At 39.6% G+C, this 27,107-nt stretch overlaps 1 protein-coding gene across 9 annotated transcripts in view; it reads right to left on the bottom strand.

Annotated features, from left to right (window-relative positions):
• Nucleotides 1-27,107, bottom strand: part of syt2a (synaptotagmin IIa) — a 143,909-nt gene that overhangs the window by 89,357 nt on the left and 27,445 nt on the right. For 5 of the 9 annotated variants that reach the window (XR_015523147.1, XR_015523148.1, XM_087306534.1 and 2 more), the window contains exon 1: nt 3,001-3,163. The exons of the other annotated variants lie outside the window; for them this stretch is intronic. The gene's annotated coding sequence lies outside the window, so the exon portion shown is untranslated. Of the gene's footprint in view, nt 1-3,000; nt 3,164-27,107 lie in introns of those variants that run through there. 9 annotated transcript variants of the gene reach the window in all.

Below are 27,107 nucleotides of genomic sequence, written 5' to 3'. Positions count from 1 at the left end.
CACAATAACAGAGATGCTAAAACAGAGGTGTTCAAACTCCATCCTTGAGGATCGGTGTCTTCCTGGGTTAGCTCCAACTTGCTTCAAGACAAATACAAGGAAGTTTCTAGTGTATTTAGTAAGAGCTTAATTAACTTGTCTGGGTGTGTTTGATTAGGGCTGGAGCTAATCTCTCCAGGACACCGGCCCTCCAGAACCGAGTTTGGACACCCCTACGCTAAAGACTGCAGTTCTGTAGTCAGCTTGGCTTCAAACTGATTTGTTTGCCATTGGAGGTGGTTGCAATAGCATGTGCCTCTAGCATCAGTGTGCCCCTTGAGGCCATGGGAATGAGATTTACTTGCACAGCTCATACTGACTGCCCTGCGTTCATTCAACCCCCTAGACCTCACGTTCATTCAGGTCAGAACTCTATACGAATGCTAAAGACAGACAATCTCTAGCTCAATTTGCTAGTGTGCCTCTTTAGGCAAGGGGAGCGAGATTAACTTGCAGAGTAACTGGCCCAAGTTACACCCACTCCCTTAAACCTTTCTCTGATCTAGGTCTTGGCAACAGTGTAACCCCTCTATTTCCTCTAGTCCCACTCTAAGAGACACAACCCACTGGTGTCTCTGTTATGGGAGTAGGATGTACTAATATACAGTAGTCAACATTCAAAGGGAATCAAACATATTGTTCAAAATACGACTAGGACAAGAATGATTGTTGTTCAATAGTTTTAGGACATCTTTGGTTAGAGTACATGATCCATTTCAAATTTTGACTACTGTGTATAATATATTTCAAAGCAGCTCTACACACACCAATAAAGCCACAATATAAAAATATAATTGTTATGTTTTAAAGTGATCAAACTGCTTTAGATTACTTGCACTGTGCAAGCCTGAAAAGACACAAGGATCTGTAATTGAGATGTTTGTGCTGACAATATCTTTAGTAAACCTGATTGCGATGCCAGAATACAAAACAACATTTGTTCATCACAACACTATTTTCTTGACTGTGTTTCTGACAAAAATACTGTCATTAAAGACAAAACAGTGAAGGTTTCCAAAGTAATGAGCTATATCCTGAAAATGAGAAGGCATTTCTCATAAAGAAGAAGAGATTGGAGTTTCCATAATTATTTTGTCCCTTTTCTGCCTGAACTGACCTCTCAAACACACTCCCACAGGGCAGGTTTTAAATAATGTTCTCCTGCCAATAAAAGCTATGATCTATTGTAGTAGTGACCATCGCTTGTGTCTTATCGAGTGTAATTCATAACACAAAACTGTGATGCGAGACCAGATGGGAACAACTGTCCATGATGATAAATGACAATGGTTATGGTTTCTCTCAGACTTATTATTGTCTGGCTGCTTACTGGGCAGACACTGTTTTCACATTACACACATATATATATATACATATCACACTTGCATGAAAAAAAATTATACACTAGAGAAAGGAATAAGAATACAAACCTACTGTAGATAAATCTGGAATGTCAGTGTGCAAATATTTTTATTTTTAGTACCTAAAATTAAATTATAGCTCAACTTGAACCCAAATTATCAATTTCGACTGCATTGTTTTGAATTTCTATACCTTAAGAGAAACATGACAGAACAACACCAGGAAACTAACCATGCTGGTTTTTGTCAAATGTTGGCCAGTCCTCAATTAACACAGGCATTCTGAAAGGACCAATTTAATAACCCAACACCATCAATTTATTAAAAACCAGTCAAGCTACAAAAGCATAAATTGCTTGAATGCATCACATTTTCTCCATATTTACTGTACGAGTTCAATGCCACACTGTACTGTACTCTATAGCTTAAGTCTAAAGCCTTGATGACACAGCATATGTCCTTGAGATTGTCCCTTCCTATGATCCCTAGTCCTCTGCAGGAGAATCCCAAGAGACTGAGAAAAATGCTTGCCAGGGAAGTGAGTGAGCTAGGGCTGCCCAAGCATAACAAAGTTCCCTTTTGATTTCAAAGTGTCCAGTTGATACATCTAGCATAACCATTACAACAATCTTCTATAGCAGAGACAATGCATATTGGATACAGAAACCATTATGACTGCAAACATCAAACCAGATCATTTATCAGAAAAACTATTGCTGGATTTTTGACTATGGGGGGAACCAATCTGAAAAGTACTTTAGGGTTTTGAAATAATATTGATTACCAAGTTTTTTTCTGAAGTGTTTTGCATGGCAAAGTGCATTGAAATCAAAGCCGCCAGTATTTATCCAGTTTCCCCCTCTCTGTGCTGTACTGCAGAGCTCTTCTAAGCACTTCATTGTCAGTGGTTTCTCCCTGTCATCTGCTTTTGCAGCAGCTGTACCAGAGAGGCACAGCATATTGTCTTGCTTCTGTTTGGTGATGGGGAGGAGGGTGTCGTTCCCATTGCCCCTCCGGGGAAAGATAGCAGCTGTCAATGGGACCGACCTCTGGAAACTCTCCAGGAAGCGACCTGCACCCTTGCACGGACAGAGTAATACCCACCCAACCGCTGACAGCTCACTTTGCCTTTGCATACCGTTCTGGGACCAGCTTCCTGTGATGGGTCTGTGACTCCAGCCTCGGTGAGGTGTGAAAAAAAGCTGACCCAAGATCAGTGAGCAATGCAAGTTCAACTAAACTAACCGATAAAAGAGATGCACCAACTGGGATTAACGCTTCCAGCTTGGGACCACTGCAGTAGTCCCAATCAAGCACCTTATAACATCCCCAAGATCACTTAAGAGACCACCATTCTTCCAACTGAAGGCAAAAAACCTGCTAAAAGAAGTGTTACTAGTGTATGAATCACACTGCAGCACTCTAGTATTCAGCGAGGCTACTCTCAAACGGGTTTCCCTCTCGCTGCACGATTAAGTCATAACAATCTAGTGCTCCGGACAGCCTTTCCAGCATCAATCCACCACCACATATCCAAATCCCTCCAAATTCTGCAGCACCCTTTGAGGAAAAAAAATAAATATGTTGAAAAGCCACACACCTGACTGCAGTGATCTCCTCGGTGCTAATCCTCAGTGAGTGTCTGGGCCATACACCAGCGAGGCACTTAGGGGTTAATGTTTCAGTGGTGTGCGAACGTCTCCTGCTCGCGCTCTTCCATCAGCCCGAGAAACTGCAGTCATCCCCCCTCTCCACTCGTTACTGCAGCACTACACACACACACTGTAGTGCAGGCACACGTACACCCCTCCCCTCTCTTCTGTGCACTCTCTCCACCACTTTCTCTCTCCCACAGAGAAATCCCCCCCCTCCACCCCCCCAAATACACACACCCTTTCCCTGTCTCTCCGTTTTTCCTTCCCCCACCCTTCCCATTCCATCCTTTTCCTAAGCCGCCTGATTGGAGATGCTGCTCACACAGCTCTGCATACATCCCCGCTTTTTTTTCCCCCCTCATGTCTCCGTCTCTCGTGCTGTGGGGTAATCAGGACGGGTCAATATGAAATACTTCCTCTGCCATCCCCATCAAACTCTGTGACCTCAAAACACCCTGTTGTTTTCGCCAAAATTCAGCCTCGGAGACTGTAAAATGCAATATTGAACAGCTTTCGGGACTGAGGAGGGAAATGGAGCGGTTGACTGAATTTTTTAAGAGGGGGGCTGCAGAGGTTCTGCCGCTCACAGTATGTTGCAGCAGAAAGAATGAAAGACAAAGAGGAAAACCCTAAAGAAAGATTGGGAGAGCGGTTTACTGATGTGTATAGAATAATGAACAGGCAGCCGGTCGTAATTACTAAATACACTGATTTTAATTCAGCTTATTAAATGACAACTTGCCAAATAAATAAAGGTGGAGCAGAGTGACATGGGAGACTATGCTGGAATCTGGTTGCCTGGGACACTGATTAGCTTTATAAATGTTAGTATTGTCATACAAAAATGTCCAAATACAGAATATTACAACTGAACAACTTATAGAATAGATTTAGCATGCTAATGTATTTGGTCTTAGTGGAGTGGATATGCTACACACGCTGCTACTGGGCTACTATTAATAAATACATAGACACACTGCTGTGAGCATGGGAGATATGCTGCAGCTGCATGAATAAGCATGATTACCTTTCAAAGGAACTTTTCTCTGTAGTTCCTCAGCTTACAGTAAACACTGGACCTAACAGATTGCATTAATAGCCATTGCATCAAAGTACTCCTTCTAGAATTCCATGACCAAACTTGATATTTCATACTTTTAATGAATTAAAAAAAAAAAACAAACGTTTAGTCAACACTATGTGAAATGTGCATTTTTTCAGCTATAAGACATATTGCTCTTATGTGCTCTGATGTGTATTTCTTAATACTTGCATTTTCTAAAACCATAGTTTAGAAAAGAGAAAAAAAATGTGATTAACGTATTGTCAAACTATTGTCAAACAATACTAATATACAGTGCATCCGGAAAGTATTTATAGTCTTCACCTTTTCCATGTTTTTGTCACAGCCTTATTCCAAAATGGATTCAATTAATTTATTTCCTCAAAATTCTACACACAAAACCCCATAATGACAATGTAAAAAAAAAAGAACTAACAATAAAAAACCTGAAAAACCACATGTACATCAGTATTCACTTATGCTGTGAAGCTCTAAATTGAGCTCAGGTACATTCTGTTTACACTGATAAATCTTAAGATTTTTCAGCAGCTTAATTAGAGTTCACCTGTGGTAAAATCAGTAGATTGGACATGATTTGAAAAGATACCCCTGTCTATATAAGGTCCCAGGGTTGACAGTGCATGTCAAAGCACAAACCAAGGATGAAGACAAAGGAATTGTCTGTAGACCTCCGAGACAGGATTGTCTCGAGGCACAAGGCTGGGGAAGGTTACAGAAAAAAATCTGCTGCTCTGAAAGTTCCAATGAGCACAGCGGCCTTCATCATCCATAAGTGGAAGATGTTTAAAACCACCAGGACTCTTCCTAGAGCTAGCCGACCATCTAAGCTAAATGATCAGGGGATAGACAGGGAGGTGATCAATAACCTGACGATCACTCTGTCTGAGCTCCAGTGTTCTTCTGTGAAGAGAAGAGAACCTTATCGAAGGACAACTACTTGTGCAGCAATCCACCAATTAGGCCTGCATGGTAGTAGAGTGGCCAGACGGAAACTGCTCACCGCCTGGAATTTGCCAAAAGGCATCTAAAGGACTCTCAGACCATAAGAAACGAAATTCTCTGGTCTGATGAGACTAAAATTGAACTCTTTGGAGTGAATGTGAGGCGTTACTTATGGAGAAAACCAGGCACCGCTCATCACCAGGCTAATACCATCTCTTTAGTGAAGCATGGTGGTGTCAGCATCATGCTTTGGGGATGTTTTTCAGCAGCAGTAACTGGAAGACTAGTCTTGATAGAGGGAAAGTTAAATGCAGCAATGTACAGAGACATCCTGAATGAAAACCTGGCTCTTGACCTCAGACTGGTGCGACGGCTCATTTACCAGCAGGACAATGACACAAAGCACACAGCCAAAATATCAATGGGGTGGCTTCACAACAACTCTGTGAACGTTCTTGAGTGGCCCAGCCAGAGCCCAGACCTAAATCCTATTGAACATATCAGGGGAGATCTGAAAATGGCTGTACACTGTCGCTTCCCATCCAACCTGATAGAGCTTGAGAGGTACTGCAAAGGGAAATGGGCAAAAATTCCCAAAGACAGGTAAGCCAAGCTTGTAGCATCATAATCAAAAAGACCTGATGCTGTAATTGCTGTGAAAAAGTGCATCAACAAAGTATTGAGCAAAGGCTTTAAATACTTATGTACATGTGACTTTTCAGGTTTTTTATTTTTAGTAAATTTTCAACAATATAAAAACATTTTTTTTAGAAAGATGTGAAAAAAGTGAGGCACTATGAATACTTTTCGGTTGCACTGTATCTAGTAGGTAGATTATGTGTTATAGCTGTTTGTTATTTGGTCATGTATTAAAGGTATAGTTCACTTAAAAATGAAAATGCTGTCATAATCTACTCACCCCTTATTTGTTTCACACCTTTATAAGTTTCTTTCTTTTGTTAAACACACAATGATACCTTATGAAGAAAGCTGGAAACCTATAACCATTGACTTCCATAGTATCTGTTTTTCATACTATGGAAAGGTTAGGTTTTCAGCTAAATTTCCAAATATTTTATTTTGTGTTTAACAGAAGAAATAAACTCATAAAGGTTTATAATCACTCGTGGGTGAGTAAATTGTAAGCAAATTTTCATTTGTTAGGTGAACTATCCTCTTAGTTTGATCTGCTGTGCTACCAAAAGATGGAGATATGTTTGAGCTCATAGAAACTGATACAAAAATCACACAACATTTTAAAACCTAACATGTTCAGCTCATACGGCATGACCTGAATTTTCAAGCAGAGTCCATGATGAAAATAGCCTACAAGGTCAGCGAGGTCCACACTTGATGGTTAACACATAATAGAGCTTGGACCAGTTACAACCCAACCACACACTCTCTTTCCTTCACCGCTTCATCACTCGCTTATTCCCTGCATCAGGGGTTGCCACAGTGACCCGTACCCACCCAGAAAGCTGGAAACCATTTAATTCCACAGTAGGAAAAAACTAATATTATCGAAGTCATTAGTTATGTTTACATCTTTCTTCAAAGTATATATCTTAGATAGACTCATAAAGATTTGACACAAGCAATGCCTGAATAAATGATGACAGAATGTACCGTTTTTAGGCGAACTATCCCTTTAAGACTATAACCACTTGGGTTAATCAATGCAGAAGGCACAATTATCAAACAATACCAAATTGCTATTGCGTAATACAAAGCACTGACCGTACAAACTCTAAAAAAAAATAGGTTTCACTAGAAAAGTGACTGTGACTGAAGTCCCAACTGAAAGTATCAGAAGCCATTTTGCCATTTGAGAAGCTCTGCAAACCCCTAATGATAGAGACACCCAACATGTAATTCAGCATATGCATTATGTGTGATATCTTCTTGCATCTTACAGCCTCAAACAGTTTAGTCAACCTCAAATCAATGCAGAATTGCTTTTCTGCAGCTAATGGAAGCACTGAAGTGCTCACAGCCCCCTCATTATTTGGGACTGAAAAATAAACGATAGCCGTGAGGTAAATGTAATCAGAGAACGACATACTGTAGATGATTTTAGCATTTAACTGGTATTTATTGAGTGTTGATGTCGAGTTAATGCACACCAAAGTAACAGTTGCAGCAGTGGGATAGCACTCATATGGTTTGATAGCACTCATGGTTTGATCTGCCTATACACGGTGTTGGTCCACTGTGATTTCAGTCTTGGGGCCCCCCGGAGATCGACAGCTGGAGACTCGCAAGGCTTTTATTACGTGTCACAAAAAATTACCCATCTCCCTTAAGTGTGGCTGCCTCCTTCAGAGCTGATGAAAATGAAATCAATAATGCCTCAATCACTCTAAGCGGGAGAGAATGGGATGGCCTTTTCTATTCCTCCACCTAGTACTGAGTGAAAGCCCGATCGTTTGGCCCTTAAACGCCATCAATGTTTGCCACAGACACAAGCAACATGCTCAGTACGAGATTACTCACATTAACATCAGAACTGGATTGTTTTGGAAGGGGAAATCTTGGAATGGTTTCAAAAACAATCAATGCTCTTAAGAAAAACATCCCATTTTCTTTTAGGAAGTAAACATACTAACATGCGCTCAAGTATCTAAACATGACCTTACTCAAGTGTCTGAAGACTGACATCAGACAATGCAGACACAGGGACTTCTTAAGCACTACGACATGTTCTCTTGGACTCAGAAGAAGTGAAGAGATTTGAATAAAGTAAATCAGCTTTTGTAGACGCTGTAGGGAGCAGCGCCAGTAGGTGATCTCCGTAAGATGGTTTTTAGTAGGAGCAACCCCCTCAGTGACCACAGAGTATTGACTGATTCTGGATCTATTACACACACTGGTGACCCCAGCCTGGACCCCGAGTGAGTTTTGTCCTCAGGCGTGGCTTAGAGACTGGATGGAGAGCTTGGCATTTACTTATTCTGTTTTCTCACAATAAGAACAAACTAGGCTTGGCAGGAAGAGTTTGAAAGCCTGCCACCTTCGACATTATTCTTAAGTGATATCAAGTCATTTCCACTTGGTAATAAAATGTTTTCTTCAATCTGATCACAATTAGGCAACATTAAAGAATAACCAAGGGCTTAAAATGATTTACTTCTGACCACATCTAGAGTAGTCAAAGATGCACTTGCTATTGACCTTATTCTAAAATGTGGAAGTGCGCCTGTTTTTGCGATTGTCTTAGAACTTCCGTTTCAGTCGCCTTTGGGAGAAATGTCTAGGAATAATAAACGGCAAAAAACGGTCAAACTACTTGCTCTACAAACAAATGTTTGCATGACTATACAGACCAAGTAGAATAATATAACAAGGAAATATCAGACATATCAAACAGCGAAGCGAGAAGTTTTTAATGTCTAAAAATGAATGGAAGTGAATGAGACCTAAAGTCTCGTGCCAAAAAGATTCAAATGGCTGCGCCCGCTCGTCTGCGGAGAATAAGGTGAATAGTAAAGCTTTCTGACTTTAAGCGTGCTCTCACACTATGCTATCTGAACCATGCCCAGGCGCATTTCCCAGTTTGTTTGACAAGTGTGAGTGTTTTAAATTGGGTTAAGGCGTGAAGTGGCTCTGGACCGGTTGGAAGAGGTGTGCCAGAGCGCGGTTCAGTTGAGCTTTGGTGCGATACGCTTGTAGTATGTATGCAAAGCGCACATGAGCCCGAAACTGAAGATGCAGCATGACTTTTAATGGACTGTTTCATATTGATTTACTAATCATTCTTACTGTTCAATGAACACAAACTGTCATAGTATATTAATGACGCAAACCCTGCGCTGCACGTCAGCTGTACCTGCAGCAAAGGATCTAATACATGCAGCACAAGGATTTTCATGATAATTTATGAGTGTCAAAAATTGTGGATCTGTTCAGATCAGGTCAAGCTGGTTTTAGCCGGATTTAGCTGGTCAGTTTCCAGCCTGACCAGCTAAGACCAGGCTGGAAATGGCTGGAAACCAGCCTGGAAATGGCCAAAACCCCTCTAAAACCAGCCTGGTCAACCAGCTAAAACCAGCCAACCAGCCTAGGCTGGTTTAAGCTGGATTTTTCTGCAGGGTGAAGTTGCACAGTGCCACCTTTCGTACCGCATTCAGCACCATCTAACTAAAGGGAGTGATTTTGGATTATCACTGCTCATCTCCAGTAAAAATGTATTGACTCAAAAAACGCTGACATTAAACGAAAGCAAAAATTGTCAAGGTGTGCATTAGCTTTTAGCATAGCATGAGCAGCCATTTTGAGAGACCTAAAATCACAAAGCTTTTATGGCATTTACATTATGAAATATGAAAGCTGTAAAAGCATTGATATCATATTATTTCAGTTCAGTAGAAAGTGACATCGCCCTCTACAGGCCTGGAATACGCAATACAGTCATTTTTTATTTGTGGATCTGTGTAAACATAGCATTTTGACAAATTCATTGTCTGTATGCCAGTCCGCTTATAAACGCAAAAGAAAAACCTAAAGGTTTTATTAGCTTTAATATGTAAGCTACACTAAAATCCAAGTATTTAAAGCTCATAATCAAGTTATCAATGCCAAAATGAGTGATCAAAAATGGTAGGACGGCGGAATGTTCAGCCTCACCCAGTCTGTTGCCTGGGAGCCTGCTTTAAATGATTCACAATGATCCCCTCCATATTTAAGCAGATCCAGTCGCTGGAAGAGTTGAAATTTAAATGATGGAACATTTCCAAAAGGACAATTTTCTGCTCTAGACGGTTTTGTTCATACCAGGAGGCAATTAAATACATTTCATGAGAGGCATAGTTACAGATCTCTAATCTAATAAATTTTAATAACGATGGAGCATTTGTAGTTTAAGACGGCCATATAGCCAGAGGCCTGTGTGACTCATAATCTACTAAAACTTCAGCCGAGAATCAAAAATGATTACATAAGGATTCTGTTATATCAGTAGTAGGATTCCAAAACCCAATGGTAGTAACCCAAAAACAATGCTCCATCATTTTGCTTTGTAAAACGCTTCCGTAAGTGTTTCCCAAGTCGCGCTTGTCTGTGTCTAGCCTCTTTAGTGTGGTGTAGTGTTTCAGCTATGGGGCTGGTGTAAGTGCTGAGGGAATTCCTCCAGATCCTGCATCCTGCAAACAGCTTGTAACGGGAGCAGGGAGGGGTGGCTCTGGCACGGGCTGGACGTTCTTGGCTGCTACAAACCAGGACCTCTCACTGGGCTTGTCTTGTTTATCATAAACAGACTGAGATATAATGCTAACGGACGTGCATTTTAATGATGATGACTGTAATTTCACTGTTAATATACCCTTCTATTACAGTCAACAATATAAAATTGTAAACACTGTGACACCTCAGAATATACAGCTCGTTTTAGTCAATATAACCAAATTTCTTTTTTAAATATATATACAAGTCCAAATTATTAGCCCCCTTTTAATTTTTTTTTCGATAGTCTACAGAACAAACCATTGTTATACAATAACTTGCCTAATAACCCTAACTTGCCTAGTTAACCTAATTAACCTTATAAGCCTTTAAATATCACTTTAAGCTGTATAGAAATGTCTTGGAAAAACATCTAGTCAAATGTTATTTACTGTCATTGTTACTGCTTCAAGGTGCTGGCCAGCCCAGCCACCAGACATAAACATCATTGAGCATGTCTGGGGTAAGACAGAGGAGGCATTGAAGATGAATCCAAAGAATCTTGATGAACTCTGGGAGTCCTGTAAAAACACTTTCTTTGCCATTCCAGATGACGTTATTATTACGTTGTTTGAGTAATTGCAGAGATGTATGGATGCAGTCCTCCAAGTTCATGGGAGTCATGCACAATATTAATTATTTTTCCACAGCACCATGACTTTATATTCTGTACTCCACATTAATTATGTTAAGTGAAAAGACTTTTGTCAGACCTTACTCTCCTAATCAATTAATTCATTAATTCATTCATTCATTTTTTTTTTCGGCTTAGTCCCTTTGATCAGGGGTCGCCACAACGGATTGAACCGCCAACTTAACCAGCATATGTTTTACGCAGCGGATGACCTTTCAGCAGCAACACAACAATGGGAAACACCCTTACACTCTTGCATTCACACACATACATTACGACCAATTTAGATTATTCAACCTACACTGCATGTATTTGGACTGTAGGGGAAACCGGAGCACCCGGAGGAAACTCAGACGAACATGAGGAGAACAGACAAACTCCACACTGTCCCAATTAATAAATTAATTAATTAATAAATTAAAAGGCACGATCATAATATATTCTGGTAAAATAAGCATAATCTAAAGGCCTTTGCCTTTCATGTAAGACACTTTTTATACCAAATAATCAACTAGAAGACAAGTTATTATTTGTTGTTCCTAAAACTTGGATAGCCGACAATACTTTGGTCAGGTAGTGTAGACTGAACACTAACAGGTAATACAAGTGTATGAAGTCATAATATAATGCTACAGTTTTCAAAAAATGTAAAGGAATTAAAAAAAAACATTATTGTGAAAAACAACAAGAATAGACTGATTTTTAAAAGCGAAATCAGGCCTGCGGTGGGAAGAAACCCGGAAGTATTATTGGAAGGAACGTTGTGTACCTAGCTGTACATCGTATCAGCGAAGGGAAATCGATGCAAATTTATAATTTCACCACCTTCCAAGTGACTCGAAGGTCCATTCTGAATTAATGGTGAAAATGTAAAAGGCATATCAGAGCTTATTTTCAGCTAAGTTAAGGGGAATGGCACTAGTTGGCTAACGTTTACTTTTCCAAACACACGTTTTAGATGCCATTTATCAAACTCAAATTAATGAACTGATTGATTCACTATATTAGACTCGTTACGATACTGAATTAAAAGAAAAAAACGTCCATTTCCCGCTAACATTTAAGGCACTGTTGATGGCTTTCTTAAAACAGCGCTGATTTGCCAATGTGTTCACGTGCTCAACAGAAATGCTTGTGATTGGCCGAGAAGTTCATCTGTTCAACCTCCGCTGTTTACTGAGTACAAACAGATGAGCGATCTGCTTGATGACTCGACTGATCTTCACTGCTGGTTTGCGCTCCAGTCTCCGTGTACCAGTGTTTACACTTGGTGAAGAGCGGTAAACTATTGAGCACTGGTAAATACTATGGTAAATCAGCGCTGTTTGAACACGCTCAGCGGTGCTTGAATGTTAGCGGGAAATGGACGTTTTTAATACTTCAGTACCGGGATAACACTATTACAGACAACACAAGAGTGTGCTACAGAGGACTGCAGTGTTTTATCACTCACCAGGTTACATAGGCTAAAGCAGGAAAGCATTCTCACAGTGTTTAAACTAGTGCTATGAACTGAAGCCTAGAAGGACGATTGAGCATACTCTTAAGAAATTGTGATGTTGTTTAATGCTAAATTGCTTTTAATTGTTTAAATGAAACTTACTGAATGATATTAAAGTGTGTGTACACCATTTCTACATTTTGAAATCTCGGCAACAGCTGGAGGTTTATAGTCCACAGCATGTTACTGCAATGGTTACAGTGCTGGTCCTATACTTCCGCGCTTCTTCCCACCGCAGCCTCGCTTTGGTTCTTTTAAATGGCGGCCGCATGAAATAAGCGTATACCATGCCGTGCCAACATGCACTGTAAAAAATGCTGGGTTCAACATAAAATATTTAGGTTAACTTAACAAATTTAAGTGGATTGAACATAAAACAATACATTTCTCCCGAAGGAAAACTTAGGAATTGTGTTGTTTCATTTCATTTTTGAACAAGCAGCTAAAATAATATTCTGAGTGTACTTAGAATCTCTGTGTTCCAAAACTACAAGCAACCTTCTTGAACTGGTTGAGAGATCAATCAAATCAATAGAACAGAGCCAATTTTAACTTGTTAGCTTTCAATTTTACGTTTATTTCTTAAAAAGGACACCAAAGAGCACCAAAAAGTTTCTGAACTCAGAAACTTGAGCTAGCCTCCACAGGGCCTCAGGGAGACCTCAAATGACCAGCACCGGTGGTATTGACTTGTAGAAATTGATGCCAATAACCCGAAGGCAGAGAACAAGCCTCTGAGTGTAAGTGGAGAGTAATCAATAGCTTTTATGACGGCGACCGAGACAGCTCTCTTATAAAGCCTATAATAATCTGCTTGAACAGTGAACATTGGCGTCATTCGAAGCAAACTAGGCACAATGACATCACACCTTAGGGATCTGCACAAGAGATACACCATTGTTTTAAAACCCTGTTGTTAATTCACACATCATTATGAGTGATCACATGCACTATGTACACTCATATAAATTCAAAATCAATAGTGTTAAACAGGTCAATAGAAATGAGAGTTAGTTTTTCTTGCCTTGATCGCACATCTTACACGCACACATACACTGCACAAACTATCTTGCGGACATTATTAGTCTTTTCTTAGCCCCACTCATGGAGTTTCCAGGCAACTATCAATTAGGGAAATGACTCGGACCAATTGGGGGTGGGGTTTGGGATGAACACATTTTGAAACACATAAAGGATATCCCATAAATCACAGTCCTCCCCTGCAGCTCCTGAATTATCACACTCCAGCACACCCATCATGGCGCCGTCTGGCTGAACAAATCTCCATCGCAAAACTGCGTTGTTTTATCAAGACAAGCGTTAGATTTAATCTATAGTGTGATGCTGAAATGAAGTTAAGAGACTGGGGGTTTTGCTCTGAACAAACCAAAAACCAACTATTCCTTAGTAAGCATTTACTATCAGAACACTGCAACAAATAGTTTCTTAGATTTGTTTGTCTTGTTTCTAGTCCAAATATCTAAAATTTCTTAAATCAAGAAGCATTTTCTAGACAAGCAAAAAAAGTCTTGTTTTAAGATATAATATGCCAAAATTAAGTGACTTTTTCCTTAAAACAAGCAAAATAATCTGCCAATTGAGGTAATCAAAATAACCTTGATTTTCCTTTTATTCATTCATTTTCTTGTCAGCTTAGTCCCTTTATTTATCCGTGGTCGCCACAGCGGAATGAACCGCCAACTTATCCAGCAAGTTTTTGCGCAGCGGATGCCCTTCCAGCCGCAACCCATCTCTGGGAATGATTTTCCTTTTAGAATATGAATATTTTGCTTAATTCGTTTTTTTTTTTTTTAATATATCTGATTAGATTATTAATTTTGACCTATATTACTTTTTCAAACAAGACTAAATGTTTTGCTTTACTAGAAAAATTATTCTTGATTTAAGAATTTGTATATATATATATATATATATATATATATATATATATATATATATATATATATATATATATATATATACACACATTTTTTTTTGTATTGAAAAAAAAAGTACAAACCCTTTTACAGTGACCTTTTCAAAAGCTAAAGTTTTGTACTTAACAAGTCCTTATTTTGTACCTTAATGCACATCTAGTCAGGAAAACATGCCCCTGTGGTCTGTGTAATTCTGGTCTCATGCTAGAAGGATCTCCCATGCGGATTCTGCAAATACGCCACAAAGGAGAAACAAGGTCCAGAAATCAAACAGAGCAAAGCATTTAACTGCTTTTAGGGATTCAATGTAAAAAAAAAAAAAAAACACACTTCTACAAAATCTTCTCACAAAACATTTTTTTTATTTACTGTACTTACTTTTTTCACAGAATGGTGTATATTGAAATATAGGAGGTGAGTTTTTAGAGTAAAACAAAAATAAAATGCAGGTGCATTCACTGAAAAGCTATGCAAATAGGTTTCAAATCACAGAACGAGTCTTTTTGATTTCATGGTCACACCAGTTTAATTGCCTGTGTTTTTTTTTTTTTTTTTTTGTGCAGCTTGTCACTGAATTTTAGTAAACACTGCTCCATTTGAAATCAGCTGCTGGAGATTTACTGATGATTACAGAGTCGGTTTTATTGCCAAATTTGCATTGACTTTAATTAGTTGTGCAGCTCTACTTAAATTATAAATGCCTAAAAAGTCGACATTACTACTAACGTACCTCATGGTACCTTAAAGTTACAAAATTACGCCTTTAAGGTACCAGTGTAGACTTGAAAAAGTAATAAAAATAATAATTATATATATAAATATATGTGGCGCAGTATGTAGTGTTTTAGCCTAACAGCAACAAGGTTGCTGGTTTGAGCCTCGGCTGGGTCAGTTGGTGTTTCTGTGTGAAGTTTGCATGTTCACCCTGCGTTTGCGTGGGTTTCCTCTGGGTGTGTGTGTGTGTGTGTGTGTGTGAAAATGCAAACCTTTAGAAATAGGGTTTTGTTTACACTGTTTTGATACCATCCCGTTTTTGAAAACAGTATTATTAATATTGTGTCCCTTTTAAGAAACGTATGATGTTGACGTAATGTGTTATATGTCTTTAGGCATGTCTGAGTACTTAACAACTAATGATGGACAGGACTGTGCCTTGTTATGCACCTTTCAAGGGCACTTCAGGAAGGGGACGGCATGTGTAGGGGTGTTCCAAATGAAGGCGAACATCTGAATACATTCACAAAAGGCCCATTCAGAAGCCTATTAGTGAAGGTCACATGTAATAGAGGTCACTTATTCACTAAGGAAGTTAATTTGTTGTTATGATCATGTGACTTATGCAAAAATCTGCAGGGGTGGCTTTCAAGCTATACCGAGCAGGCACACATGTCATAAGACATTAATATTAGGTTAGATTTAGGTTGTGATGGCAGGTAGCCAAAATTCATGGTCTAGCCAGCATCTAAGAACAACGTTATTTTGACATCCAATAACGACGTCAAATTGGTTGATTTTAGGCTTTGTTAGAAAGTGACCAAAATCCAACGTTGTGCCAATATCTTAAACCAACGTCAACACCTAATGTGTTGTCTAAAACTGACATTTATTCGTCAGATATGGCAATCAAAATCCAAAATCTGATAAACGTCAAGCTGTAACATCAGTAGACATTAGATCGGACATTGAAAATTGACATCAACCTGATGTTGGATTCTGACGAGTACCAATTTTCATTTCCAAACAAATTGCTACGTCCTCATGTCGTTGGGGTACAACGTCAATCTGATGTTAAGTTGAAGTCCTGAGCCTACTGGGTAGATGAGGTTAATATACAAACAAAATATTTCATAATTATGTTGAAATTTGGTGCGATAAACACTATATGAAAATTAATAAACTTATATAAACAAGAAATGTATGTACCAATAGATGTGTTACGGTTGGTAACAAGGCCTGCTTGGTTTAAAGAAGAGATGGCACAGTTATATAAAGTAAGAGATGGGAAAGTATTGGCTTTTTTATTATTTACAACTGCACTTAAAGAAAATAAATGTTTGGTAGCTTAATTTAATTATCACTCACATTTCAGTTGCGTTATTTGTTTTAGTCAAATGGAACTCAAGAGCAAAAGTCATTTTAAACCAATGATGTCAAATCACTTTCATTTTAATTACCACATGAATTACACTAAGCCTGGATCACAGCTTGTGAAGCCACTTAATCTCAATCTCGTAATTTTGACAACCAAAATTGTATTTGTTGCAATTCAAACTTAACAATTGCTTTACATTGTTAACCAGCAACAGGACCCATTTGTTTGTACATCACTGTTTGCGAATTCACTAAATCAAATAGGGTGTCACGGTGGCTCAGTGGTTAGCACTGTTACCTCACAGCAAGAAGGTCATTGATTTGAGTCCCGGATGGGCCAGATGGCATTTCTGTGTGGAATTTGAATGCTCTCCTAATGTTCACATGAGTTTCCTTCAGGTGATGCGGTTTCTCCCACAGTTCAAAGACACGTGGTATAGGTGAATTGGATGAACTAAATTGGCCGTAGTGTATGAGTGTTTATGAATGTGAGAGTGTATGGGTGTTTCCCAGCGATGGGTTGTGTCTGCAAAGGCATCCACTGTGTAAAACAAATGCTGGAATAGTTGGCGGTGACAACCCCTGATAAATAAGGGACTAAGCTGAAGGAAAATGAGAAAAAAAACCTAAACATCATTTATTTGTCTTGAGTTTTACAAAATGACTCCAACATTGGAAACATTAAATCATTTTCTATTTGCTATTTTCATAAAATGGCACACACAAGCACATTACAACACACTCCCCAAACACACAATATAAATCTGCTGCTTTACCTAATTACTGAATACTGTCTTGCTTAAAAAAACGTTTTACACCCATCCAGGTACTTTTAGAAGGCACTTTTCCAGGTACCTTCGAAAATATACCCTTTACTTTAGTCAAAAACAAGTGTTTCAGTCTCATTAAAAATTGATTTAATACGTCACACTGATGAGGGAAAACCTGACCATTCAGAGTTTGTCTCTGCATATATTTCTAGAGAGAGTAAAATACGTCCCAGAAGGCAATTTTTGTTGTTTTGCGAATCCACCAGAAGCCAATGTGTAGTCTTTTTAAGATCTCAAATTTCTTTCACAAGTGCCATTTGTGCCTGCTCTTGTCTTTTAAATCCACCAGCGGCGGCTGTCGACTGACTGACTGACTGACCAATCTCCCCACCCACCCCCTTCCCTAAACCCAACTGATAGTGTTTTCAAAAGCACCGCATGACCAGTGTCCACCCACTTCCCTAAATCCACCCGACAGTGTTTCTAAAAGCAATCCAGAAAGCCCTCACAGCCACCTGATTTTTACCACATTCTTACCACATTCTCATCCTGTCATTTACTTGTTTATTTTATTTTTTGCCTTTTGTTTTTGTCTTACCTGTTTTCTGGAAACGTTCTTTGCCAGACTCAAACCCTGTTGTCATGGTTAACTCCTCTCTGCGTCTCAAGTCTGCTGACTTACATGGCGAGCTACTGAGCAAACTGGTAACAGTGGAAAAGCCATTCACACGGAAGGAACAGATGCCGTCGACAGCGTCATACCGCTCTGTAGCATTCGCTTTAAAGATGAAATGCAGAAATACATAGCTCTGGCTACATAATTTGCTCTCTCCAGAAATGTATATGAGGGTACGTATTCACAATGAGCCTGTGTTGGATGAAGATGTTAGCGGTTTAGTGAAGGCAAACAGCAAATGGTGTATACAGAATTATAAGACAACAGGAGGGTTAAGACAAAAAGGACAAGGCATTCAGGGGTTGCTGAAGTGCAGCTGCTCTGCTCAATGTGGCTGGGATAGCCCCAATCCCCATAATAACCATGACCGCTATCTCCAGATGCGGAAAAACTCAGAGATAAACTGGCTTAATCTCTCTCTCCACAAGATTTCCCTCTCTCCATTCACACATTTGCACTCATCTCACTCGCCTCTCAACAGCCTTTCTCAGACTCCTGCTATTTCTTGAAATTAGTGCTAATGTGAGAGAACATTAAAAGATTTGTTGGTCCATGACTAGCTCATCCCCAGAGAAACTAGACAAATCTTTTACTTCACTACTTCATTTTTATTTCCTCAATCTTTCAGTATGGACCAAAACAGCTGTGCTCACACACACACACACACACACACACACATTAAAAATGGCATTATTTCAACACAGCCGAATCCATAACCGAATTACACCTACTCTGTCTTGTTAGCTCTTCCTGTAGGGCACACAGGCAGACAGAAGTTACCATGAAGCCTCATTTGGTGTTGACCTTCTAGGAGAAATTCGCAAGACGACTTTTGCAAATAAAAACACATAGAGCCAAACAGAAACGCTTCGAGGCAAAAGCTTGCAGCCCCTTGATAATATTACGGTTGTTAGCCTTCCCAAACCATGAAGAAACAAACCTAATGTGGCAGATCTGAGACAATCACTTTAAGCAGAATTGCCTCTCCTCTTGAAGGAGGTAATTGGATCTTTCTCCTACTTGTTTGTTTCCCAAAAGGACAAAATGGCAAACAGGAAGACAAAAGCAGCCCCCGATGGTTGTGAATCTCTGGTTAATTGTTTTATTCGTGTCCAGGCTGAAAGCACTAAGCGCTTCTGTCCAGTCTGATGATTTGATTTCAGGAATGAGGACACATAAAAGACCAGAGAATAGAGGACAAAATGACACGCCGCTTCCTTCATGCTGTAAAGTGCAGAATCGCCCTTAAGAGTCAAAGCACTCTCAAAGGAACACTCAATTTTATTGTAAATAAGCTCATTTCACAAGTCACCTCAAGTTAAATAGTTCATTTTTGAATCCATTCAGCCGGTACGGCGACTGCACATTTAGCTTAGCTTAGCATAAATCATTAAATCAGATTAGACCATTAGCAATTCTGGCATTATAATCAAATGAATTTGCGGCCATTGCTTCAGCAGACACAATGATATTTCACAGTGCTGTTTATAATTAGCTAGGACTAAAAAAAAAAATCTGAAGCCCTAGAACTAACTTCAAATGTGTTCAAATGTGTCTAAAGATGACCTCTATTTGCTGTCACACATGCACATTACAACACACTCCCCAAACACACAATATAAATCTGCTGCTTTACGTAATTACTGAATACTGAATACTGAATTGTCTTGGTTAAAAAAAAAGCACCCAGGTTTTTTTTTTACACCCACCCAGGTACTTTTAGCCTTCGAAAATACACCCTTTACTTTAGTCAAAAACAAGTGTTTCAGTCTGATTAAACATTGATGTAATACGTCACACTGATGAGGGAAAACCTGACCATTCAGAGTTTGTCTCTGCATATATTTCTAGAGAGAGTAAAATACGTCCCAGAAGGCAATTTTTGTTGTTTTGCAAATCCACCAGAGGCCAATGTGTAGGCTTTTTAAGATCTCAAATTTCTTTCACAAGTGCCATTTGTGCCTGCTCTTGTCACGTAAATCCACCAGCGGTGGCTGTCATCTGACTGACTGACTGACCGACCAATCTCCCCACCCACCCCCTTACCTAAACCCAACTGATAGTGTTTTCAAAAGCACCGCATGACCAGTGTCCGCCCTCTTCCCTAAATACATCTGACAGTGTTTCTAAAGCAATCCAGAAAGCCCACCTGATCACAGCCACCTGATTTTTACCACATTCTTACCACATTCTCATCCTGTCATTTACTTGTTTATTTTATTTTTTGCCTTTTGTTTTTGTCTTACCTGTTTTCTGGAAACGTTTTTTGTCAGACTCAAACCCTGTTGTCATGGTTAACTCCTCTCTGCGTCTCAAGTCCGCTGACTTACATGGCGAGCTACTGAGCAAACTGGTAACTGTGGAAAAACCATTCACATGGAAGAAACAGATGCCGTCAACAGCGTCATACCGCTTTGTAGCATTCGCTTTAAAGATGAAATGCAGAAATACGTAGCTCTGGCTACGTACTTAAAAAAAAAAGAACTAACTTTAAATGTGTTCAAATATGTCAAAAGATTACCTCTATTTGCTGTCCTTTTCAGATCACAAAGCAATCCTCAAATGTGCAAGCACAGATTCATGGCTAATGGAGTAGGACAGAGATGTAACAGGAAATACAATGCATTCCCTCAAAGCATGTCCATGGAATGAAAAACATGGCTCTGCATCATGACTGAATTACTCCTGTTCGATTTACTGTAAGCCAGGTCTCAGTTCAGCCTCAACCAATGCGCATGAACCATGAGACCCCCACGCAAGCCATCCCCCCCCTTCTGCAAGAGCTTTCCACACATTGTTGAGAAAAGCCCCGTGGAAGGAGATTGGGAGTTAGGCTTTCATTTACTCCTGAGCAGTGCCAACGCCAAGGCAGCCCTCTGGAGAGACACACACAATCACAGAGAGCAGGTGTGACCAGCTCTACATAATACCTCTGCTGTGTAATGGTAGAGATCTAAAGTAAAAAATAAATAAATAAAAAAAGGGTGCGAAAAATAGCCAAATACAGCTGAAAGTGCCGCAGGGTTCCTTATAGCTTGACTTTTGAGGTTTTACAGCTATCAGAAAATGCAGCACTCTTTGAAAACAGGTGTTTACTTCATATTCAATCCTATTAGGAGTATTAAAATGCTAAGGTCTAATTTCACAAGCAATTCCGCTGACTAGAGCCACGATGGTTTGTGTTCTTCATTCCAAATGGTGGAATGGGATTCTCTTCTTCATTGAGTAAATGCAGCACAAGATGGCAGAGTTTCGTGTGCAGTGGCAGATTGCTGACAGTTGGGTGTCTGTCACAGTCAGCATTGAGGTTATGTAATGAGTTTGGCTTTTGTCTCGAAACTGCTGATACTGCATGTGGAGCTGCGCTTGGTTGAAAAGAGCTGCCTTTTTACATTCCATACGTTCAAAGAGGAGCGGAGAGCGGTTGGCAGTATCACAGAGCTACAGCAAACAGCGCGGACTCAATCTCTTTCTACTAGCCTATTTTTATTTTCTGTCTCACGCCTCACACGCAGCCTTGTATAATACCACAGAAAAATAAATCCTATGGTTTTGTTAAGTTTCAAATATAGAGCGCTAGTCAGAAAGCACTAAATGGTCTTTTGTGAAGGGTGGAAACTTTGTGAAAGTTGCGTTCGAACTAAGATGTAACCATAGCAACAGTATGTGCTTCAGAACTGTGATTTGCAGACTAGCTTGTCGACGCAGTAACATTTTTATATAACCCTAAACTTACCGACTTGAACAGCCCCAATTATTCAAGTGATTCATAGTGTTGATTTACTTGTATCAGATTGGTAAAATTAAGGGCAAAACTTTGTACCTTCAAACATAGTTACCATTTGCTCCGTACCTAATATATTTTGAGTAATTGTACCAAATACAAACCAGGCTCATTCTGATTACGTACCCCTATATACATTTCTGGAAAGAGCGAAATATGATGCAGGATGTAAGTTTTTTTGCAGTTTTTGTTTTCGCGAATCCACCAGAGGCCGATGTGTGCAGTTTTTGTGATCTCAAATTTATTTCGTGAGTGCTATTCGCGCCTGCTGTTCTCACGTAAACCCACCAGAGGTGGGTGGGTTCAGCCAGCTGACTTGCTGACTGACCAACTGATCAATACCTCCACCCTCCTCCTTCCATAAACCCAACCAATTGTGTTTTAAAAGGCAAAAATTGAAGAAAGAAAAAAGATTTTTACCACATTTTCAGATTTTACCACATTCTCACACTGTTATTTACTTTATTTTTTAGCTGCTTTTCCGGAACAGTTCTTCACAGGACTCGAATCCCATTGTCACAGTCAACTCCACTTTGCATCTCAAATCCACCGACTACCCGGGAGTGCGTTATTTTCTAAGAATTCAATAAACCAAATTCAATTATTCTGCTTATACTATGGTTACCGCACCTTTAAGACACTGTTGGAATGTTGCATTTCAAGGCATTTGAAAGGTTTTTGTTCTCTCACTGCTACTGTGTATGAATACACTGTGAAATATCTGTTAAGTTTTCCATATTTTGTGATTCATGTTTTTTATTTTTTTATTTTCCCCATTTATTTATGCTTTTATATTGTTCAATAGGATCGTTCTTCCAACAACTTTTTATCTTGAAAAGTCTTAACATTTTACCTTAAAATACTATTATTTTAAACTATTAAAATACTAGTATTTTGGTCCCACTTTATATTAAGTAGCCTTAACTAATACGTACTTACTTAGGAGTTAATAGTTTATTACAATGTACTTTTTGTGTAAATACATGTATTTACTGTGTACTTATGCTTGATTAAATGCATGAAATAAATTTTTGTAATTACATTTGTAAATACACTGTTGACCATCCCTTACACCTTAACCCACCCTTAAACCTACCCATACCACCAAACCTGTCCATAACCCAACCTCTATCCCAACTCAAAAGCACCACAAGTGTTCTCAAATACATTATAAACACAGTAAGTACATTGTATTTATTTTTTTGATGTAATTACATAGTATTTAGGGACACTTAATATAAAGTGGGACCAGTATTTTTTTAACATTTTAAAAGTTTAAAGTGACATATTGTCTGGGTTGGTGTTGTGCATTATGATACAAAAACGCACAAATTCAACAAATTCAACCAAGCCAAGCTCATTCTGGAAACGTAGCCCCGCAGACGTTTCTGGAGACCGCGATTTACGTGGCCGGAGGTACGTAAAGGCCACGTTTGTTTTTTTTCGAGCGAACGCTGTGGGGCGGTGTGGCGCCGCTTCACCCCTCCTCTTCGCGCTCGCCGGCCGACGGCTCGCCTCCGAGTGGAGGGCTTTCCCGACGCAATCAGTTTGTCCGCCTAGCTCACAGCGTTGCGTCGGCGGAGCGGAGGCCCCGGAGGAGGAGGAGCCGGAGCCGGCCACAGTGGACGACGACCGGGATCGAGTCCGGGGAACAGCGGGTTCCAGAAATCAGGTAAGACGATAAACGGAATCCGGAAAATAAGGGCGAGAACGCGGCGGGATCCGAAAACGCGGTCGAAATCGAAGACGAGGTTTTTTTTTTTTTTTTTTTCTCGATCCGGCAGCTTTTTGCGAGAGAATGGCGCGGGCGCGAACGCCGCGCGCTCCGGAGAGGCGCCCGCCCGAGACGCGAAAAAGCGCACACAGCGGCCTCTCGCGGATCCGCGAAAACAAAAAAACGCTCGAATACGTACCTCCCAGGACGTAAATCGCGGTCCACGGGGCTACGTTTCCACAATGAGCCCGGGTTGAATTCAACGCATGTCTTCACGTCTTTGTAGATGAGACCCCTGGGGCAAGCAAGAAGAGAAACTTTGAACAGAATGTGAATTGGAGGTGCTCCTATCAAGAGATAGACCAGAGAAAAATGGTGTTATTTGCAAGTTTGTCGTTGGATTGAGTTAATTGAGTGATTTCCACCTGTTTGATTGACAGAGACAACAAAGCTAAAGAGGGCTGACATTAGCAGCGCGAGTGGTGTAGCTTGTAACACGCATGGCAACATGTTTTGATGCATCTGATGCATCTGATGAACTCATTCTTCTTTTTTCCCCATGTCATATCAAATTTTGCCTACTCTTCATTACGAAAACACAAGTAGGAATCATTAATATCATTAATATTTTAAGGTAAAATGTTAATATCATGTTAAGCGCATTTGAGCATCACATATTATTTGCACATTTATTAAATAGAAATGTTTCAGATTCATGTATGCAAATTCGTCTTCAGATGGCGCCTTTATAGCAATGTGCGTGCAGTTGCTCACTTCGATTACATTGCGAAAACCGGCAATCGCTGCAAGTTGAGATTTAATGTTTGGCTAATCAACTGCATGGTATGGAAACCTTATATACCTGCTAGACATGCGGATGATCTCGTCTCATGCAGCTGCCATTGCACAGCTCAAATATACTTTGTAGTGTGCAATTCAACACAATTGCCTCTAGGATTCGCCAATGGAAATAAAACAAACACACAGATAAGAAATGCACGTATGAAGTACGTGCAGGCATGAAGTTGGCGTGGACCAGCACACATTCTCACGTGTATTTCATCGTTAGTAAATCCAAACGTGACAAACTCATGACAACAAATGTTTTGTCACTTCAACTTAATATGTAAATCTGGTTTTATAAGTTGAGGTATTTTTAAGTTGAGACGACTAGAGAAGTTTATTTGATTCAACAAAAAAAAATTAAGGCAGGGATTATTCTTTTACATTGTATCCCTGCTATTGCAAATACGTTTCACTAATGACTTGGATAGTGACATGAGTTGGCCTTTAATAGGCCTTTTAGTTGAATACCAAATATACTCACCTATTAAAGATAGAATAGAATGCTGTAAACAGAATATTTTGGAATCTATGTGGTCTTAATATTATCGATTCATCATATTAGATGGTGATTTCATTATAAAGTTTGTGTTAGTTGTCATTATTGTTGTTCCTGCTGCTTGTAAACTGAATTAGTGTGACAGTGACAGATGACAACAAGACAGAGTGGGCACTGGGCAACAGTTGCGAACCCATTGACTTGAGGAGAATGTCACCTTCCTGTCACAATGGGATGACAAAAATAAAATAAGAAGCGGCTAAGGTCACAAGAATCCGCTGCTCCAATCACAACAATCTCAGTGGAGGAGACATTCAGCATTTCCTGCGGCAGGAGAGCATGAAATGAACAGAACATCCCAGTCATCATCTACTGCTAATCTCACAAACACTATCAGAGAGGAGCAAACTATATATCACTAGCAGCATATATCCGTTCACCTGGATATCCGTGAAACTTCCAGTTCATCCACAGGCCTTATAAATTTTCATCAAGCGATGCGGCTAAATCAGCAAGAATGAGCTGTGGTGAAATGCAAGGCTGGAGTCTGAAGCTGATTGACATGCACATTAAATGTCAGAATGCCTAGATGCAATCGGCAAAGAAGACGGGTAATGGGGAGAAGTGATGTCTGAGCGACAAATATGCAAACTACCAAAGACTATGCAAGATGTATGGCTCATATATATTTTTAAATGGGTAAAAGTGAACGATCTAGCAAAGGAAATGAGCAAGTTCTTTGGTGAATCAAAGCAGAGCAAGCAGCAATGTCTGATTTACAAACAAAATGGCTCTGAGCTTGTTTTCAGTGAATCAAAGCAGAGTAACCAGTAAAATGTGATTAGGGGAACGAATTACGCTGAGATTGATATCGGTGAATCAAAGCGGAGTAACCGTTGAAATGTGATACACAAACAAATGACTCTGCGCGTGTTTTTTAATGATTTAAAGTATGAATCAAAAGCACAGAGACCAGCAAAATGCGATTTTCAAACAAATGACTCTGATCTTGTTTTTTAGTGAATCAAATGCACTGTAAGGCTTGAACAGGACATGAATAATCATTCATTCATTTTCTTTTCGGCTTAGTCCCTTTATTAATCTGGGGTTGCCACAGCAGAATGAACCGCCAACTTATCCAGCATATATTTTACGCAGCGGATGCCTTTCCAGCTGCAACCCTCTCATTTATATTGCCGTTGTATAAGCCTCTTCCATTACTGTTTTTAAATCTTTTCTTAAAACTCACTTGTTCAATTTGGCTTTTAGCACAGCGTGAGATGTTGACATTTTATGTTTATTTATTTGTATTTTAAAGTTTGTTTTACTAGCTGTTGTTAGCACTTTGGTCGACTGTGATGTGCTTTATAGATAAATTGAATTGAATTTGCTCTTATATACACTACAGACAATTTAGCCTACCCAATTCACCTGTACCACGTCTTTGGACTGTTGGGGAAGACTCCTGGCTGTGAGGCGACAGCACTACCTATTGCGCCACTGCATCGCCCTAATATAACATGACATAATTTATTTATTTATTTATTTATTTTTACTTGGTTTGCTGTAATGAATAAAATTTTCAAGCAAAGTTCTTAAAAGTTACAGCAGCCCAAAAGAAAATTTATATTAAGAGGTGCAGTAGCCCAACTAAAGCAAACACTTTTCTCCATGATGAAGACTTTAGTCTATGTGGTCCACATATGTTTTAAGATAACTGGGCCACACTTGCCATATCTTCTCTGGACCGCTTTAGGCTCACAGCCACATTAGCCATAGCTAACTGCCAAATATTTGCCAAAAGTGGCCCACATTTAATTAAGGATAACTGGGCCACATTTGCCATATCTTCTCTGGGTCAATGTAGGCTCAAATTCACATTAGTCATAGCTTACTGTGCCAAATATTCGTTAAAAGTGGCCCACATCTAATTTAGGATAACTGTGCCACATTTGCCATATATTCTCTGGGTCAATAAAGGCTCAAATTTACATTAGTCATAGCTTACTGTGCCAAACATTCGCCAAAAGTGGCCCACATATGTTTTAAGATAACTGGACCACATTTTCCATATCTTCTCTGGGCCACTATTTGCTAATGGCTGCACTAGCCAGAGCTTACTGTGCCGAATATTTGCCAAAAGTGGCCCTCATATTTTTTTAAATAATTGGACCACATTTGTCATATTTTGTCTGGGCCACATTAGAGTCCTAGCTGCAAAAGCAAGAGCTTACTGTGGCAAATATTTGCAAAAAGTGGCACACATATGTCTTAAGATAACTGGGCCACATTTGCACTTACACGTGTGAGCCATTTTAGGTTTAAACCCAGATTACACTTAAATGACTATGCCACAT

This window comes from Danio rerio, chromosome 23 (assembly GCF_052040795.2).
Source record: "Danio rerio strain M-AB ecotype USA chromosome 23, GRCz13ab, whole genome shotgun sequence".
In the NCBI taxonomy this organism is placed as follows: domain Eukaryota; kingdom Metazoa; phylum Chordata; class Actinopteri; order Cypriniformes; family Danionidae; genus Danio; species Danio rerio.
Note: the sequence above shows the minus strand (reverse complement) of the source record. Positions and strands in the feature narration are given on the sequence as shown.